This window comes from Triticum urartu, chromosome 1A, assembly GCF_056163025.1.
Source record: "Triticum urartu cultivar PI428250 chromosome 1A, HENAU_Tu73, whole genome shotgun sequence".
Taxonomy (NCBI): Eukaryota; Viridiplantae; Streptophyta; class Magnoliopsida; order Poales; family Poaceae; genus Triticum; species Triticum urartu.
In genome coordinates this window covers 589,917,588-589,935,730 of record NC_141873.1, presented here as the reverse complement: position 1 = coordinate 589,935,730, position 18,143 = coordinate 589,917,588, and the positions used below count along the sequence as shown (strand labels likewise).

The 18,143-nt window shown below is 42.4% G+C and overlaps 1 long non-coding RNA gene and 1 pseudogene across 1 annotated transcript; one reads left to right on the top strand and one right to left on the bottom strand.

Annotated features, from left to right (window-relative positions):
* Positions 1 to 7,744: 7,744 nt before the first annotated feature.
* On the bottom strand, positions 7,745 to 10,632 carry LOC147993199 (uncharacterized). Its single transcript, XR_015610136.1, has 3 exons — positions 10,532 to 10,632; positions 9,242 to 9,292; positions 7,745 to 8,422 (listed from the first exon to the last, which is right to left on the bottom strand). It is a non-coding gene; the product is annotated as an uncharacterized LOC147993199 (long non-coding RNA).
* Positions 10,633 to 11,086: 454 nt separating this feature from the next.
* Positions 11,087 to 11,970, top strand: LOC147993198 (thiol protease SEN102-like; annotated as a pseudogene).
* Positions 11,971 to 18,143: the final 6,173 nt, after the last annotated feature.

The window sequence follows — 18,143 nt, the reverse complement described above, 5'->3', positions numbered from 1 at the left end:
CAATTAGAAAACTGAAAACATGATGCATGCTCTCTCAACATATACACTGAACACAAAAACTTGAAAAACAACTAGCATGACAGTCCTTATTTGCCTTGAATTTATTCTGTGCGTCCTCAACTCTGGTATCCCTATGCAACAACAACCCTAATGAATGAGAGTACTGAATTACAAATCTGCCTAGGGCGAAAACGTATGGCAACATAGGCACGGTTGCAGTAATTTTGAGCATGTACCACGAGCAGGAATCACGCAGATTCCACATGAGAGAGGAGGGGGAAAAGGAGCTACTCACTGTCCCTTGCGGCAAATCGGCCGCGTAGAACTCCTGGACAGTGCCCACACCGAGGATTCCGTCGGCCCCACGGAGCTCGCGGGCAGGGCCGACCGAGAGTGCCTTGTCGGCGGCGTAGAGGTCGTCAGCGGTGTGGATGCCGTAGGCCTCGATGGCCATGCAGCGCTCACCCGCCGTGTCCAGAGCGGGTACCTTCTACGTCGAGCACAGGTGCCCAACGGGGGGCTCATCGGCGGCCATCTTGGTCGCCATAGCCTTCGAGCTTGTCGTCCCCCCGTCTCTTCCTCCTCCTCTGCTCCACCGATTCAAACAGTGAGAGACAAAACAAATGCAAAAATGAATGTGTCGGTGTGGATAATCGTTGGATATTTGGAATTTTTGCAGAAAACCCCCTAAAAAGGATTTAAAAGGGCAGTTGAGTACAGGCCTCTGTGTTTAGTCTAAGAAAAACATAGAAAAAGCATTTTGAGGGGCTACCTTGTAAAAAAATTGTGGAACTAAAAATTGAGATTAAAACAAAAAGGATCACTAAAAACACTAGTGCGCCTACAAAAAATCAATAGAAAAAGAAACGAAAAAAGACATAACAAACTATAAAATCAAAAAAGGGGCTCTCGAGTTATTAGTTGGCGCTCGTTTGCAATTTTAGCTTCAAAAAAGATGCCAAAAAATATTTGTGAAATATACAAACATCATATCAAAAAAGGTTGGACTTGCTATTTTCAAGTGAGTAAGACTTGCAAAAAAAGTGGCATCAAACAAAGAACTATGGTTCCCACAGTTGCGAGAAAAACTGCGGGCCCATAGTTGCAAGCCAAAAGAAATGGTGAACTTGCAAACTCGGGTGAATACAAGATAGCAAAACACAAAAATTGCAAAAACGATGCTTGACTTGCAAGTGTAGGAAACAAAAAACTACGGGACCATAGTTGCGAGTTGAATGCCGTTTCCAACTGGGCCGACAGAAGCCCCTAGTTGTTGGTCAAAAAACAACACCCCCGAGTTGCGAGTCGAGCGTGGACTTGCAACTGGGGCAACTACAAAACTACATCCCCGAGTTGCGAGCACATGGTTGACTTGCAACTAGGGCGATTACAAAACTACATCACTCAAAGATGCAAGTCGGCGGTGGACTTCCGACTGGGGGTGAAAACAAACAACAAAACAACACCCTCCCCCGAGTTGCGAGTCGAGCGGTGGACTTGCAACTAGGGCAACTACAAAAACTACATCCCCCGAGTTGCAAGTACAGGGTTGGCTTGCAACTAGGCGCGTTTACGAACTACATCCCTTGAGTTGCAAGTCGAGGGTTGACTGGTGACTAGGGTGAAAACAAAACAACAAACAACAGTCTCCTGAGTTGCTAGTCGAGGGTGGACCTGCAACTAGGCCAATAGAAACCCCTAGTTGCCGGTCGAGGGTCTAATTGCAACTACTATGAAACAAGAACAAAAAACAACACCCCCCCGAGTTGTGAGTCAAGGGTGGACTTCCAACTAGGGAAAGTACAAAAACTACACCCCCCTGAGTTGCGAGTATATGGTTGACTTGCAAATGGAGCGATTACAAAACTACATCCCTTGAGTTGCAAGTCATGGGTGGACTTCCGACTCGGGCGAAAAACAAACAACAAACAACACCCCTCCCCGAGTTTCGTGTGGAGGGTGGACTTGCAACCCTAGAAACTACAAAAACTACATCCCGCCAAGTGCGAGTACATGGTTGACTTGCAACTAGGGCGGTCACCAAAGTACATCCCTCGAGTTGCAAGTCGGGGGAGGACTTGCGACTGGGGTGAAAACAAACAACAGACAACACGCTCCCTTGAGTTGCGGGTCAAGGGTGGACTTGCAACTAGGGCAACTGCAAAACTACATGCCCCGAGTTGCGACTACATGGTTGACTTGCAATTGGGCGCGATTACAACCTACATCCCTCGAGTTGCAAATGGGCCGACAGGAACCCCTAGTTGTAGGTCGAGAAGCTAACTGCAACTACAAACGGGACAAGAACAAAAAACAACAACCCACGAGTCATGAGTCTATTCTAGACTTGCAACTAGGGAAACAGAAAAACTACATCCTCGAGTTGCGAGAACACGGTGCACTTACAACCGGCTCACAACAAAAACTACATCCCCCGAGTTGCGAGTACACGGTTGACTTGCAAACTGGGGTGATTACAAACTATATCCCTTGAGTTGCAAGTCGGTGGTGGACTTGCAACTGGGCGATTACAAAACTACATACCTTGAGTTGCGAGTCGGGGTGGACTTGCAACTGGGGTGAATACAAATTACATCCGCTCAACTTGCAAGACAAGGGTGGATTTGCAACTATGTCGATAGAAACCCCTAGTTGCAGGTCGAGGGTCTAATTGTAACTACAATGAAACAAGAACAAAAAACAACACCCACCGAGTTGCGAGTCTAGGCTAGACTTGCAACTAGGGCAACAAAAAACCTACACCCTCTCCCGAGTTGCGAGTTGATGGCGGACTTGCAACTGGGGCTATTGCAAACTAGACAAACACCACAGTTGCGAGTCTAGGGGTTGACTTGCAAGTGGAATGAAAGAAAGAACCCGGTTGCAAGTCGAGAGTTGGGTTGCAAGTATCATCAAACAAAAAAGACCCAGTTGCAAGTTGAGGGCCGACTTGCAAGTGACATCAAATAGAAGAGCCAATTGCAAGTCGAGGGTTGACTTGCAAGTGGCATCAAACAAAAAGACTCGGTTGCAAGTCGAGGGTCAGCTTGCAAACTTTGGCGATTACGAACTACATCCCTTTTCGAGTTACAAGTCAAGGGTCGACTTGCAAGTGATGTGAAAGAAAAACTACGATACAACATTTGCGAGTGGATGGTGGACTTGCAACTTCGGCTATTACAAAACTAGACAAACACCACAGTTGCGAGTCTAGGGTTGACTTGCAAGTGGAATGAAATTAAGAACCTGGTTGCGAGTCAGGGGTTTTCTTCCAAGTGTCATCAAACAGAAAGACTGAATTGCAAGTCGAGGACCAACTTGAAGTGACATCAAACAAAAAAAGACCCAGTTGCAAGTCGAGGGCCGACTTGCAACTGGGGCAATTACGAACTACATCCATTTGAGTTGCAAGTCCAAGATCGACATGCAAGTGGCACCAGTTGCAAGTCGAGGGTCGTATTGCAAGTGGCATGAAAGAAAAACTATGGGCTAACAATTGCGAGTCAATGGTGGACTTGCAATTGGGGTTATTACAACTACACAAACACCACAGTTGCAAGTCTAGGGTTAACTTGCAAGTGGAATGAAAGAAAGAACCTAGTTGCGAGTCAAGGATCGGCTGCAACTGGCATCAAAGAAAAAGACCCAGTTGTGAGTCAAGGGTCGACAAAATGCCATCAAACAAAAAGACCCAAGTTGCAAAATCAAGGGTCGACATGCAAATGGCATCAAAACAGAAAGACCCGGTTGCAAGTTGTAACGCCCTCGATGCGGCTATATCTCCCACGTGTCGAAGCATGACTTAGAGGCATAACCGCATTGAAAGCAATGTCGCAAGTGAGGTAATCTTCGCAAACAATCCATGTACATAAATAAAGGGGAAAGGTACATAGTTGGCTTGCACTCGCCACGTCACACAAATACATAAATAAGTCATTACATTCATCCAATACACTTAGGGTCCGACTACGGAACCAAAATAAAGATCAACCCCCAAATGCGATAAAGTCTCCGATCGCCCCAACTGGGCACCACTACTGATCATCTGGGAAAAACACGTAGTAACGGCGAGAGTCTTCATCGAACTCCCACTTGAGCTCGGTCATATCATCTGGAGCGGTATCATCGGTCCCTGCATCTGGTTTTGGAAGTAATCTGTGAGTCACGGGGACTCAGCAATCTCACACCCTCGCGATCAAGACTATTTAAGCTTATAGGAAAGGTAAAGGTATAACGTGGAGCTGCAGCAAGCGACTAGCATATATGGTGGCTAACATATTCGCAAAAGAGAGCGAGAAGAGAAGGCAAAAGCACGGTCGAACAACTATGATCAAGAAGTCATCCTAGAACAACCTACGTCAAACATTACTCCAACACCATGTCCACTTCCCGGACTCCGCCGAGAAGAGACCATCACGGTTACACACGCGGTTGGTGCATTTTAATTAAGTTAAGTTTCATGTTATCTACAACCGGACATTAACAAATTCTCATCTGCCCATAACCGCGGGCATGGCTTTAGAAAGTTCAAATCCCTGCAGGGGAGTCCCAACTTAGCCCATCACAAGCTCTCATGATCAACGAAGGATATTCCTTCTCCCAAGACAATCCGATCAGACTCGATATCCCGGTTACAAGACATCCTCGACAATGGTAAAACAAGTCCAGCAACACCGCCCGAATGTGCCGACTAATCCCGATAGGAGCTGCACATATCTCATTCTCAGGGCACACTCACATGAACACTACGTACAACTAAAACCAACCCTCAAGTTTCCCCGAGGTGGCGCTGCAAGTGGCTCTGTTTTGGACCAACACTCAGAGGAGCACTGGCCCGGGGGGTTTAATAAAGATGACCCTTGGGCTCCGAAAACCCAAGGGAAAAAGAGGCTAGGTGGCAAATGGTAAAACCAAGGTTGGGCATTGCTGGAGGAGTTTTATTCAAGGCGAACTGTCAAGGGGTTCCCATTATAACCCAACCGTGTAAGGAACGCAAAATCCGGGAACATAACACCGATATGACGGAAACTAGGGCGGCAAGAGTGGAACAAAACACTAGGCATAAGGCCGAGCCTTCCACCCTTTACCAAGTATATAGGTGCATTAAGATAAACGAGATAATATTATGATATCCCAACAATAAACATGTTCCAACAAGGAACGATCTCCAATCTTCACCTGCAACTAGCAATGCTATAAGAGGGGTTGAGCAAAGCGGTAACATAGCCAAACAACGGTTTGCTAGGACATGGTGGGTTAGAGGTTTGACATGGCAATATGGGAGGCATGATAAGCAAGTGGTAGGTATCGTAGCATAGGCATAGCAAAAGAGCGAGCATCTAGCAAGCAAAGATAGAAGTGATTTCAAGGGTATGGTCATCTTGCCTGCAAAGTTCTCAGAGTTGTCTTGATTCTCGAAAGTGTACTCAACGGGCTCCTCGTTCACGTACTCGTCTTCCGGCTCTACCCAAACAAGAACAACAAGCAAAAGGGAACACAATCAACCACGTGCAATGCTCAAGCAACATGATGCAAACATGGTATGATATGCGGGATGCGATATGTGATGCATATGCATGATTTCAAAAATAATGATTAAACCTGGCCTCAACATGGAAATCCAAGAGTGCCACTGGAAAGGTGAGGTGATTTCGGTTGAAATCGATATAAAGATCACCGAAATCGGATGCACGGTTTGGAAATGGCAAGCAAAACAAATATGGCACCGGTCTGCGATTAACAGCAAGTAGCCTCCCAAATGCATCAAGATAAATAAGCTACTGCACTTAAACATGGCAACAAAGTACATGGCAGGGATCCACTCATGATTCTTGACAAAAGATGAACACTGAGCTACGGCTAATTCACTCATTAACAGGTCCAAACAAGCATGGCAAAAGTACGTGTAGATAATGTTGTGAAATTAACAGCATGTCAGGAATTTATCATCAGGAAACAATGTTTAGAGCACGATAACTACATGCTACATGAACATATCATGGCAAAGAAAGGCATGGCATGAAGCTACCCTAAGCATATAACAAAAGTCCCTTAGTGACCATGAGTGAAAAGGGATCAGAGAATACAATTGCAAGCATGTGAACATAGCAAAAACATAAACAGATTCAGACTTAGTGAAAAACTGGAGCATGCAGAACAGATAACGAGGAGGCATTGCATGACAAACTAAGCATACACCCAGCAAATAGACATGGCATAGAAGCTAGACATGGCAAAAATAACAACATAGCATGCATGGATCAACAACAACAAGCTCGGCAAAATCGCTAAACATATTAACAATCTGCCAGGAACATTTTATAGCAAAAGTAGAGCTCGATTGACTCAAGCTAGGGTGCTCCATAATGGCAAACAAAGACATGGATGGAAATAGCACAACATTATCTACAAAATATCCTTACTGATCATGCTCAAAGGCGGCACGGATCACTAGAAAACAATATGAACATATGGCATAAAAATAATGACAGGACAAGGACTTAGTGAAATTCTAAGTCCCTGAAAACAGCATCATTCAGTAAGCTACTTTGCATGCTTGTGCTAGTCACCACAAGGATCACAAAATACATGGCATACACCCCTGTAAAGATGGCATGGCATTCTACAAAACACATGTAGAGCTCAGGATCATAGCATGCACACATTAATCATGGCAAAAATGAGAAAAGTGCATTTGCTGAAACAGATCTGAAACTTTCCTCACATAGCCCTCTTCCGACAGCATTTTGGGCATCAAGATGAGCTCAAATGAAAATGATGCAATGCGATGAAATGATGTACTCGTCGAGACGAACATTTTGATATGCTACACGCACGAATCGGAGCTACGATGAGGAAGTTATGGCATGTCAAAGATTGCAAAAAGATGTTAGGGTTAGGGCAAAAAGTCAACCCGATCCGAATCTGGATCTGGCCGGTGCGGAAATCGAGGTTCGCCGGCCAGAGTCGCCGGAATCGTCGCCAGACTTGACGGGGAGGGAGAAGACGGCGGCCGGACCTTCGAGGGGAGCCGGAGGAGCTCGCGGGGCGCTCGCCGGCGCCGGGCGGCGAGGTTGCCGCGGTGGGGCGGCGAGGTGCGGCTGAGCGGCGATGGTCGGCGGTGACCGGAGTGGAGCGAGCGGCGGCGGGGCGTCGGCGGGCGGCGGCGCGACGGAGGAAGATGAGGCGAGGAGGCGCGCAGGGTCTCGGGCCCGGTTGGCGGCGGGGAAGGCCGGCCTCGGGCCCCGCGGGAAGGCGGGGTCGGCGGCGAAGTGGGGCTGCAGGGAGTACACGTGGCGGCCCCCGGTTGGCTGCGGGCGGCGGCGGTTTCGTTCGGCCGGACCGGACGTGTCCGGCGCGGCGAGAGGGAGAGGAGCTAGGTTTAGGGTAGGGAAAATCCGAAAATTTCGGGGAGTGGCCCTTTTTATAGGTAGGAGGAGCTAGAAGGCTCCAAATTGAGCACGGTTTGCGGCCACGCGATCGTGATCGAACGGACTAGGTTATGGAGAGGGTTTAGGTGAGTTTTGGGCCACTTTAGAGGGGTGTTGGACTGCAACACACACGAGGCCTTTTCGGTCCCTCGGTTAACCATTGGAGTACCAAACGAAGTCTAAATGGCACGAAACTTGACAGGCGGTCTACCGGTAGTAAACTAAGGCCGCATGACAAGTCTCGGTCCAATCCGAGAACATTTAACACCCACACACGAAAAGAGGTAGAAAGGGACATCGGAGGACATAGGTGCGCCAGAATGCAAAATGGACAACGGGGAAAATGCTTGAATGCATGAGACAAACACGTATGCAAATGCGATGCACATGATGACATGATATGAGATGCATGACAAAGAAAAAACACGGAGACAAAAACCCAACAACGAGGAAAATAATATAACTTAGTGCCGGAAACGGCAAGAGTTGGAGTACAAATAAGGTAAATTACATCCGGGGTGTTACACAAGTCGAGGGTCGGCTTGCAAGTGTGGCGATTACGAACTATAATCGTTCGAGTTGCAAGTCGAGGATCGACTTTCAAGTAGCATCAAACAAAAAGACCTAGTTGCAAGTCGAGGGACAACTTGCAAGTCGCATCAAAGAAAAACTACGATCCGACAATTGCGAGTCGATGATGGACTTGCAACTGGGGCTATTGCAACTAGACAAACACCACAGTTGCGAGTCTAGAGTTGACTTGCAACTGGAATGAAAGAAAGAACCCGGTTGCAAGTCGATGGTTGGCTTGCAAGTGTCATCAAATAAAAAAGGCCCCAATTGCAAGTCGAGGATCGACTTGCAAGTGGCATCAAACAAGAAGACCCAGTTGTGAGTCGAGGATCGACTTGCAAGTGGCATCAAACAAAAACATGCCAAAGCTCTCACCATTGTCGACCTCGCAATGAGCAAAGCAAACTAGGCACACCATCCTGATTCATAGCAAAAAAATAAAATAAAGTAAAAAGATCAACATAGAGCAAGACTGAAACTGATGGTGCTCATAATGATGCTTACACGAATGAAACTATTGAAACCAGTAAGTAGTAACTATGGTAAACTGTCAAAAGTACTTATGTCAAAACTGACGAAAACTAGTAACTAGAAACTAGAAACTACTAGTACCAATAATAAAACATGAAAACTATCTTTGCTTCCTGCATCATAACAAAAACCCAAAAAGCAAAAAAGTTATGAGAAAACATTAAAATAATGACTCCATTTGGGAACAAAACACAGCGAGTGATCAGATAGTATCTGCTTAATCTTAACTACATCAAATCCCCACCTCCAAAAATCTACATTTGGGTAGATTGTACACAAAAAAACCAGTTAATTTCAGTTACAACTTGAGTGATTTGACACTACTGAAAATTCAGTTATTGTCTACTGAAAAACTTCGGCAGTATTATTTATACTGTCAAGTGAACACTAACACTAACACTTTTACAATAAATTAAAATGTAGAAAACTCTAGACTTTGAAAAACTGAACCAACCCCAGGTGAATCTAGTAAAAAACCATCGAAAAATCAACTACTTACCATTCCACTTAAAATACTATACACACACAAATTACAAGTCGTCGCACTTGGACTTAACTACATCAAAATCACACCTCCCTGCATTTTTGGATAGATTGAATGCAGATAACCCTAACTAATCAAATAACACAAATGAAACAAGAGTACATGCTACTGATCTGGTAGGAGAAAAGAAGAACCGCATAAATCGAAGAAAAATGACACATACTTGACTGATGCTCTCCTCCCCTTCCTTCTGATTCCCCACAATCACCGCCACCTGACATGAAAAAAACGTCGCAAAACCATGAATGTAAACTGAAAAAGAAAAATGTAAACTTTGAATTGCTTAGAAAGTCAAAACCGTATAAACTAGCTCTGACAAACTGAAAACTTCACTTCAAAAGTCAATGTAGATGAAAAATACTGAAACTGAAAACTTCACTCCAAAAATTGATGTTATAAGTCGATAAATTTTGTGATGTGCTTCTTTTTGTATGATCAGCTCTTTTAATTTCTAAAAGGGGGAATTGCTTGAATACTCTTACAAAAGTTAATTTCAGCCTGCCACAAAGTGATCTGAATGCTCACTAATACAAAAAAAAGAAAAAAACACATATGTAGAAATTATCAACTTATCATACTGTACAGACTTTAACATGAAAAAGACTAGAACAACATGGATCCATACAAAAAAACAAAAAATCAACCTTGATTAACACAAAAATGAATCTAGCAGGAAACGAAAAATCTTCCTATCATTCAAAACTAACACTAAAAACACCTGAACTAAAATAAAAAAAATGAAAAAACATCACAAAAAATGTTTCAGACTCAAACCCTTTTGTTTTTCTTCAGAATTTGACCAGACAGCGTATAAAACTCCCTTCAGTTCTCACATCTCATACATAGTCAAAAAGACAAAGAGACACTGAGATTTCACCCAAAAAAGACTAAAAACAGAACAACACGAACACTCTAATAACTATCAACTGGACACACTTTGAGCACCAGAACTCATCTCACCCATCGACAGACATGACAACACAAGGCACTCTTCTTCTTCCCTTCCTTCAGTCAACCTCCACCTCTTCAGCAAATGCAAAGAAGGGGATTCTATGCACACTAACCAGCAACCACACTGACTGTTTATCTACTTCAAATCCACCCGTCCTGAAATCAGGATATATTGAGGAACAACTCCCCAACCCACCACCTCCCCCTCCTAGATAGATAAATCAGATAAATACACTAACAAAAGGGGCGTGCTCCACTGTGAGAAAACATATCTACATGGGGACAGTGGGGGACAAACTCTAGATCGATGAATACACACAAAAAAAGAGAGAGATGGTGCTAAAACTGTGAGGAACCCTATACACATTTGGGGACGCTGCAACACAAACCCTAGATCAATAAACACACACAAGAAAGTAGAACCATGGTGCTAGATCTATGAGCAAACCGCATTGACACAAAAAAAGATGAAAAAGAAAAGAAGAAGGACATGGCAACTCACCCCGATGGCGTCTCCCTCTCCTTCCCGCTTTCCAGAAATCCCCGCGCCTCCTGGAGGAGCAACTGCCGAAGAGGAATGGGGAACGGGCGAAAAGAACAGAGCCTCGGGAAGGAGAAGAGTGAACAGAGGAGGAAAAACGAAACTGCTCTCGAAAAAACTCGGCCTGCCAGCCCAACAAACAACACAACACGACGGCCCGCTACTGGCAACAACTTGAAACGGCCCTCGAGACAGCCGGACAAACAACAACGACGCGAGCGAGCGCACTAAGCGGGACAAAAAAGCTATGCGCAAATCTTAAAGACAAGACAATATCCAATGGCTATGGACTTAGATGTGAGATAGCTATTTCACATCTAGATGTGAAATAGCAAATCTGATGATTATAGCTATATTCACTGCTATTGGGTGTCTAATTTGGTGTATGAGCAAGAGCCGTACCGAGAGGGGACATATTGTCAATGAGATTCCCATGGCCTCGTCCAAGGGTCTTAACGCATTGGCCCGCGCTAATGAACCTATTGCAGATACTCAAAAGGTGAAGCAAAGGAAGACATGAGGTCTCTTCGATGATCAAAGGTTGACTGGGTTGAGGCTGGCGTTGTCTCTCCTCTTGTGAGGGAACAAAAAACATTGTGGTAACCGTCTCAGACTTAATTATTTTTTATTACAAATTTTACGATTTAAATTGTATTTTTAGAAGATCATAGTTGCTTCCACCGGCATGCCTACTGATGGACCCCTTCATAATGCAATTTATTACCACCAATCGTGTTTGTGATGACTTAACACATACATTTGAATTACAAAACACTCGTTCATTAGTTGCATGCTGTTGTTGGGCCATGGCTGCCGTAGCCTCTGTCGAGGCATTACACTATATGAAGACCAATCAGTCAATCATGTTGTCCGTTCAACAGCTCATCGATTGTGATACGAAGAACAACGGTTGCAATGCTGGTCATTCCGAGGATGCACTCGAATATATCAGGAAAAATGGACTATGGAGTGAATCTTCCTACCCATACATGTACCAGAGTAATAGTTTGGGTTGCAAGGGGAACAAAACGGTAGTAGCAATGATATCTGGTTTTGAGACTGTCTCCAGAATGGAGGAAGCTCTGGAGGAGGCAGTAGCAAAGTAGCCCGTGATTATACGTTTGAAGTGGCCACCTAGTATGCACAATTACAAAGGAGGCATCGTAGAGTATGAAGACCTGCCAACAACTCTACCTGATGGCACAGAACTCCGCTGGCATGCTGTCATAATTGTCGGATATGGCACGGATTCCAATGGTGTCAAGTTTTGGCATTTAAAGAACTCGTGGGGAGAGACTTGGGGGGAAGGGGGGTATGGGAGGATCCGGAGACATGTCCATAATGGGCAAGGTGTACTAGGTATCTGCGCATATCCGGCAGTATATCCTGTGGTTTGGTGAAGTTGTACCCACTACTAGCCTTACATTGAGATGTTAACATGCACACTTTTATATCCATAATCCATACTACCTCTCGCTATAGTTTAGACTTTTGCAAGTGAATATGACTTCTCATTTTGTGATGGCTGGGGAAGCCATGACAGAATAAATGCTTGTTTTGATCATGCTATAATTAATATATGTGATCTTGTCGATATCTATTGTGCACCATCCTTTGGATATGTTATTGTATAGCTTTCTCAATTGTCTAAGTGACTAAAGTAAGTTCTAACTTCAAAAATTTGAAATCTATCTTGGCATTAATTATACTATCTAAGGCAATATGATCCACGTGCTTGTTACGAAGCACAAGGTTTCAGGAAAGACAAGCCAACAATATTTCCCTCATGCCAACAGAATGTTCCTCTCCTGGAGTTGTTGCAAGTGTAATTGTGTTTAAATATATAATAGGGAGATAGAGATATAATAGGTAGACCAAACACGACTTGTATTGTACTCTAAATCTCTGTCCCACACCATGTACTCTATGTATACCCTCATGTGGTTTTTAGGCCCCAGCTAAATCCTACATGTTTCAAATTCCGATGAAAAGCTGCGCAAAATCAACTCACACCGTTCATGGCGATACAAGTGTTAGAAATTTAGGGTTTGCGGTCTATCCCCTATTCCTCTGCGCTTATCCGTGGTGTCGCTTACAATTCGCATGTCTGAGGCTAGGGGGTAGGGACCTTCTTATACTGTCTTTCCACAGAGTCCACCTCTTATACAGATATAAGATTCCTAGTTTTTTCCACTAGTTTCCGGGTTGGAGTCCATATCAAATTACCAACCACGATTATATTTGTCTGTTAATGGATTCTACCCATTATGTCCCCGGAGCACGCACTTGTGAGCAACGCGCCATAATAGAGTGTAAATTCCTCTAATTATGTAGATCAACATTAGGGTTGTAATCTAATTATACGATCTAGCTCCTTCCAATCATCAGTGTACCCGGGTAGTCTTTCCAATATAAATAGTATATTGTATTCCATTGATAATCGACCAGCTTCCTTAAGTATATATTACTTAAGTACATTCCAGCAAGTAACAATTCCATACTAAACATGTAAATCAATTCCATGTATAAATACATGTACAATTCCATAATGAGGTATTCCGAATATTAACAATTCCAAGCAATTTGAATATAGTTGCAGGACACATAATTCCAACATCTCCCACTTGTCCAAAACGATCATTCAAATATTCGTAAACCCGTAGCCTTAAAATGCTTACCAAATACCTCATAACTAATAGGCTTAATCAAGCGGCCAGCAACCAGATTAACACTATGTTGAAAATCCAAAGAAATATATAGTGATACCTTCCCTCAGTATGTTTCCTTGCCGTGATACTTAAGATCCCTAGAGACCTTTAGTTTCCGTCTAATTATTCCAGCATAACTGTCCTTGGCGCCTCGAGTATTATTTCCTCGAGTGTAATTCCACCTTTATAGGCACCTTGAGTATTTTGTTTCCTCAAGTGAAATTCCACATCAATTATTTTCCACCACATATATAATAATATGATTAATTCCACATCGAGTCAAGTATAAGATAACTATGTTGAATAAATTTTCAAAACCACATAAATATCAAGTCCAATCAGTAAATGAAGTTTCATAATTAACCATGTGTTGAAAGAAATTCCTGACTTCGGTCAGTGAACCTGCACCATATTAGTACTACAAAAAAATGAATATGCGTACCTGGACTTATTTCTCATCTTGTAGATAGAGTAATAGTTTCCTCGATGTGTTTACCTTTAATATAAATTTCAGAAAAACTGACAGGTTGTGATGCACTTTCCACAATCTTAAATGATGTGTGAGATTCCCTTAGCTGCTCGTCTTTCCTTATGCATCACAAATTCCGGTAGCTAAGGTATGATAATATAATGAAGATACATATGAATTCCAGTACCATTTATTATTCAATTTTTCCTCAGGAGTTCAATATAATTCCTCACTGAGTATGATTCCCTTTATCAAAGGTATTTTAACAGATTTGCAATTTTCCATAGAGAAACACTTCAAAATATTTTCTATGTAGTTTAACTCGTAAAACATAGGATGTTTCAAATGTTCCTTTCATATGAAAGTTAAAAGATGATCAAGCTTTCACTTCCATCAATGTGACTATCATTGCAAACAACAAAACAATGTTAACGCATACAATAATAATGCAAAATACTTTACACATACATTTGTAGATGACCGCATTGCTTCATTAGAAACCCATATGACCTGCTATTCCATTGATGTGAAGCTTGTAATAAGACCATATATTAATATACTCAATTAGCAAACCGTGTCTTTTTAGTTCCTCGTTCCCAAAATTCCAGGAAAGAGAGTTTCCACAAAGTATATTTCCCTTTGTGCAAAGAACTTAATAGCAAGCTTGACAATATAATATTCCAATGAGACAAATTTCCTCACAAATAAAAAAAACTTACAAACAATGGGCTTGCGGTTATTTGGTATGATAATAAGTTCCCAAACTATATAATTCCTCATTGAGTTTATTCCTTCCCGCATTTCTTCCACCCATAGTTGACAATGATGGAAAAAAAATTTAAGCCTTCTTAGGAGTCTTCCTCTACTATTTAGAGTGACTTCCCCAAAAATCACATAACAATTATCCAGAGATTACATTCCAAGTTAATTCCTCCCACTTATCCTAAGCATGTCATGTTGGGAGTGTCACTTGTAGTTTCCTTGGGGTCGAGATTTTAGTCCAGTATGATTGTCAATAATTCCACCCTTGATCATAAAAATGATTGTGTTCCTACTTTCCACCAGTATTCCTTATCCATATAATTAAGGAAACACCCTTTGATCTACTAGAATAACCATGAAAAAAACTGGTGTGTGCTTTGTAATAACTGAGAATTTCACGCCAAAATAGAAGATTTCCTTCCAGTCAAGTGACTGTACTAGATGGAGAATGATATCAACAAATGACAATATACAATGCTTCTTTCCAAAGAAACAAGGGAGTATACAAGACATTCAATTCCTCCATTCAATTGTGGAGTGTACAGTATATTACAATGGTGAATAGTTCCATGCTCTTTACATACAAATGATATATTCCCAAAGTGTACTTCCCCCACCAATCGGTTGTTAAAACTATGATATTATTTAATCAACTGATTTTCCACTTCAGTATAATATGTGACCAGCACAATAAAACCTTCCAACTTGTATAATAAAATATAAGCATAACCATGTATAAGTGTAATCATGAAAGAGCGAGATGAAATAAACTATCTGACCTCTAGTGGGGATGTCCAAAGAAATACCATAAGTATATAAAAAAGAAACGATGTGAAGCCCATTCATCTCCTTCCACCTTAATAAACAAGGTGTATTAAAAAAAAATCATATATGCTTCACATGTACCATAGTCCTCCCACTAAAGTTTAAAATTCCAGAATCAATAAGTCTCTTGATCCAGTTCCAAGATATGTGTCCAAGTCATTGATGATGTAGATAATAAGATTCCAAACATGTGTTCCCATTGTCAATATTCCTCCATATGGAGTTATCTTTGCCAAATAAAAAAAAATGGTTTGCCAACTTCCAATGGACATCACGAAAGATAGACCACTGTATGAACATTTGTAGTGCACTAATTTAACCATTGAGCAATGTTTCCACTCTTCCTTTTCCAAATAGTATGGCATAATCAATAGATTCCAAGATAAAACAATAAATCAAATACCTTCTCACTGAAGTTGAAAAAGTGTCCTATAATAGTATTGGTGTTCCTCCACAAGGGAGTTCAATGACATAGTTTCCAATTCCAAGGTATGTCGAAGATAGCATTAGTGCCTAAGTAGACATCATCTATGTTCCTTTGGAATTGTTTCAGCAGAAACACAGTCGCTATTGTATTCCATAATGTATGATGTATACAAACAAACACCATAATCCAACTATTTGAAGTGAATAGTCACCAATAAATATATTTAGAGTGCAAATATTATCGTTAGACATACCGACACATGAAGAGCAAATTTCCTTGTCCTCGGAGTGACTCCCATCTTCCTCCATAAACAAGTGATGGTCAATAATAACACTTCTCCGAATCCCTTTCCAGTATGCATAATTTTCCGGATAATATTTCCACCACAACAATTTTCAGCATGTGATTGTTTGCTTGGTGCAGTCCATCTAGACATTTAATCCCTGAGTCATCCTAACTTTCTTCCAAGGAGTAGAAATATTTTCCTTGCTATGATTCACATGCAGTGGATTAGCAACCAAACAAGTTAGTCCATTAATAATAAATAAACCAATTAATAGATACTAGTTAGGATTGGTAATTAACATCCCTTCCCTCATAGCACTGGCTTCCGCAAAAGTGCATGTGGTTCTTCCAGCCGACCGGTTGGCTGTGCAGTTGGCTAGATGTTAGGCACACTAATCAACAACGTAAATTCTTTCTGTTTCCTTGGATGAATGCCTTGAAATTCCAGTAATTTTCATAGAAAAACTGTTGTTCTTGATGATGTAGGTAACAACGGCAGCAGGCATGGGCGTGATCTGCAGTTCCCAAGCAGCAAGCTCAATCTGCTTGGTGAGTCATCAGGGTGAAAATTTTCGAGCAACATCACTCATCAGGGAGGAAGACTTGGCATAGGAAAACGCTGGGTTCCGTGATGTGCATGATCTTCCGCGCGAAGTCAAAGGGCCAGGCAACGTGTCCAGCTTGGCGCGTGCAGTGTAGGCGTAGAGCTGCAGGGCGTCAATAGCCGTGGTTGCATCGAGCTAGCTAGGCACGCACGCCGTGATGACAGCGAGGCAGTAGCAAGCCGCTTGCCTGAGGCGGACGTAACGACGACGACCGCGATTCTTTATGGGCTCAATTCCGATCAAGGCGCCGACAGTAATCCTGACTTAGGGGTTAATCCTAGTTTATTCCTGCAACACAAAAGCATGTATACGTAGCAAATGCTATGCCTTGATTTCCAGTAATGTAGATGAATCAGCACTAGTACTCTCGATCCGTGCCTGCAAATAAACAATTGAAGGGACCAATTCGTGCTTTGCTATCCCAGATCGAACTATTCCGCCGGCTGGTCTTTCTTCGGCGACTGTGATTCCTTGGCGAAATTATACACCCGACTGTTCCGGCAGCATCAGAGGATTGCAGCGAACCATGGAGGCAGAGTTACGCAGCGGATCGGATAAGGGAGGCGACCGCACGAGCTACCTGTCTCTGATGCCAATGTTAGAAATTTAAGATTTGCGGTCTATTCTTTATTCCTCTGCGCTTATCCGTGGTGTCGCTCACAATTCGCATGTCTGAGGCTAGGGGGTAGGGACCTTCTTATACTGTCTTTCCAAAGAGTCCACCTCTTATACAGATATAAGATCCCTAGTTTTTTTCCACTAGTTTCTGGGTTAGAGTCCAGATCAAATTACCAACCACGATCATATTTGTCTGTTAATGGATTCTACCCGTTATGTTTCCGGAGCACGCACTTGTGAGCAACGCACCATAATAGAGTGTAAATTCCTCTAATTATGTAGATCAACATTAGGGCTGTAATCTAATTATACGATCTAGTTCCTTCCAATCATCAGTGTATCCAGATAGTCTTTCCAATATAAATAGTATATTGTATTCCATTGATAATCGACCAGCTTCCTTAAGTATATATTACTTAAGTACATTTCAGCAAGTAACAATTCCATACTAAACATGTAAATCAATTCCATGTATAAATACATGTACAATTCCATAATGAGGTATTCCGAATATTAACAATTTTAAGCAATTTGAATATAGTTGCAGGACACATAATTCCAACAACAAGATCCACATCGGATCTGACCTGCCTCAGCAGACTAAACCAGATTCATGTAGATCAAGTCGTTGTGTTCGACACTAAAGACATCTCGACTAGCCACCACCATTACCTGAACATACTAACTTTTGATACCCCGCGAAAAAAAAACTTTTGACATGATGCGCCATGGTGCACAAGACATGTTTATTTCAGACATAATGTTCAAAAGGATACATAAATACATAACCAGACATGGCAACACTAGTGTAGAACACTTCTATGAAGAAAGACCTATGGCACACCTATCAGGATCATGACGAGATCCGTGCAGA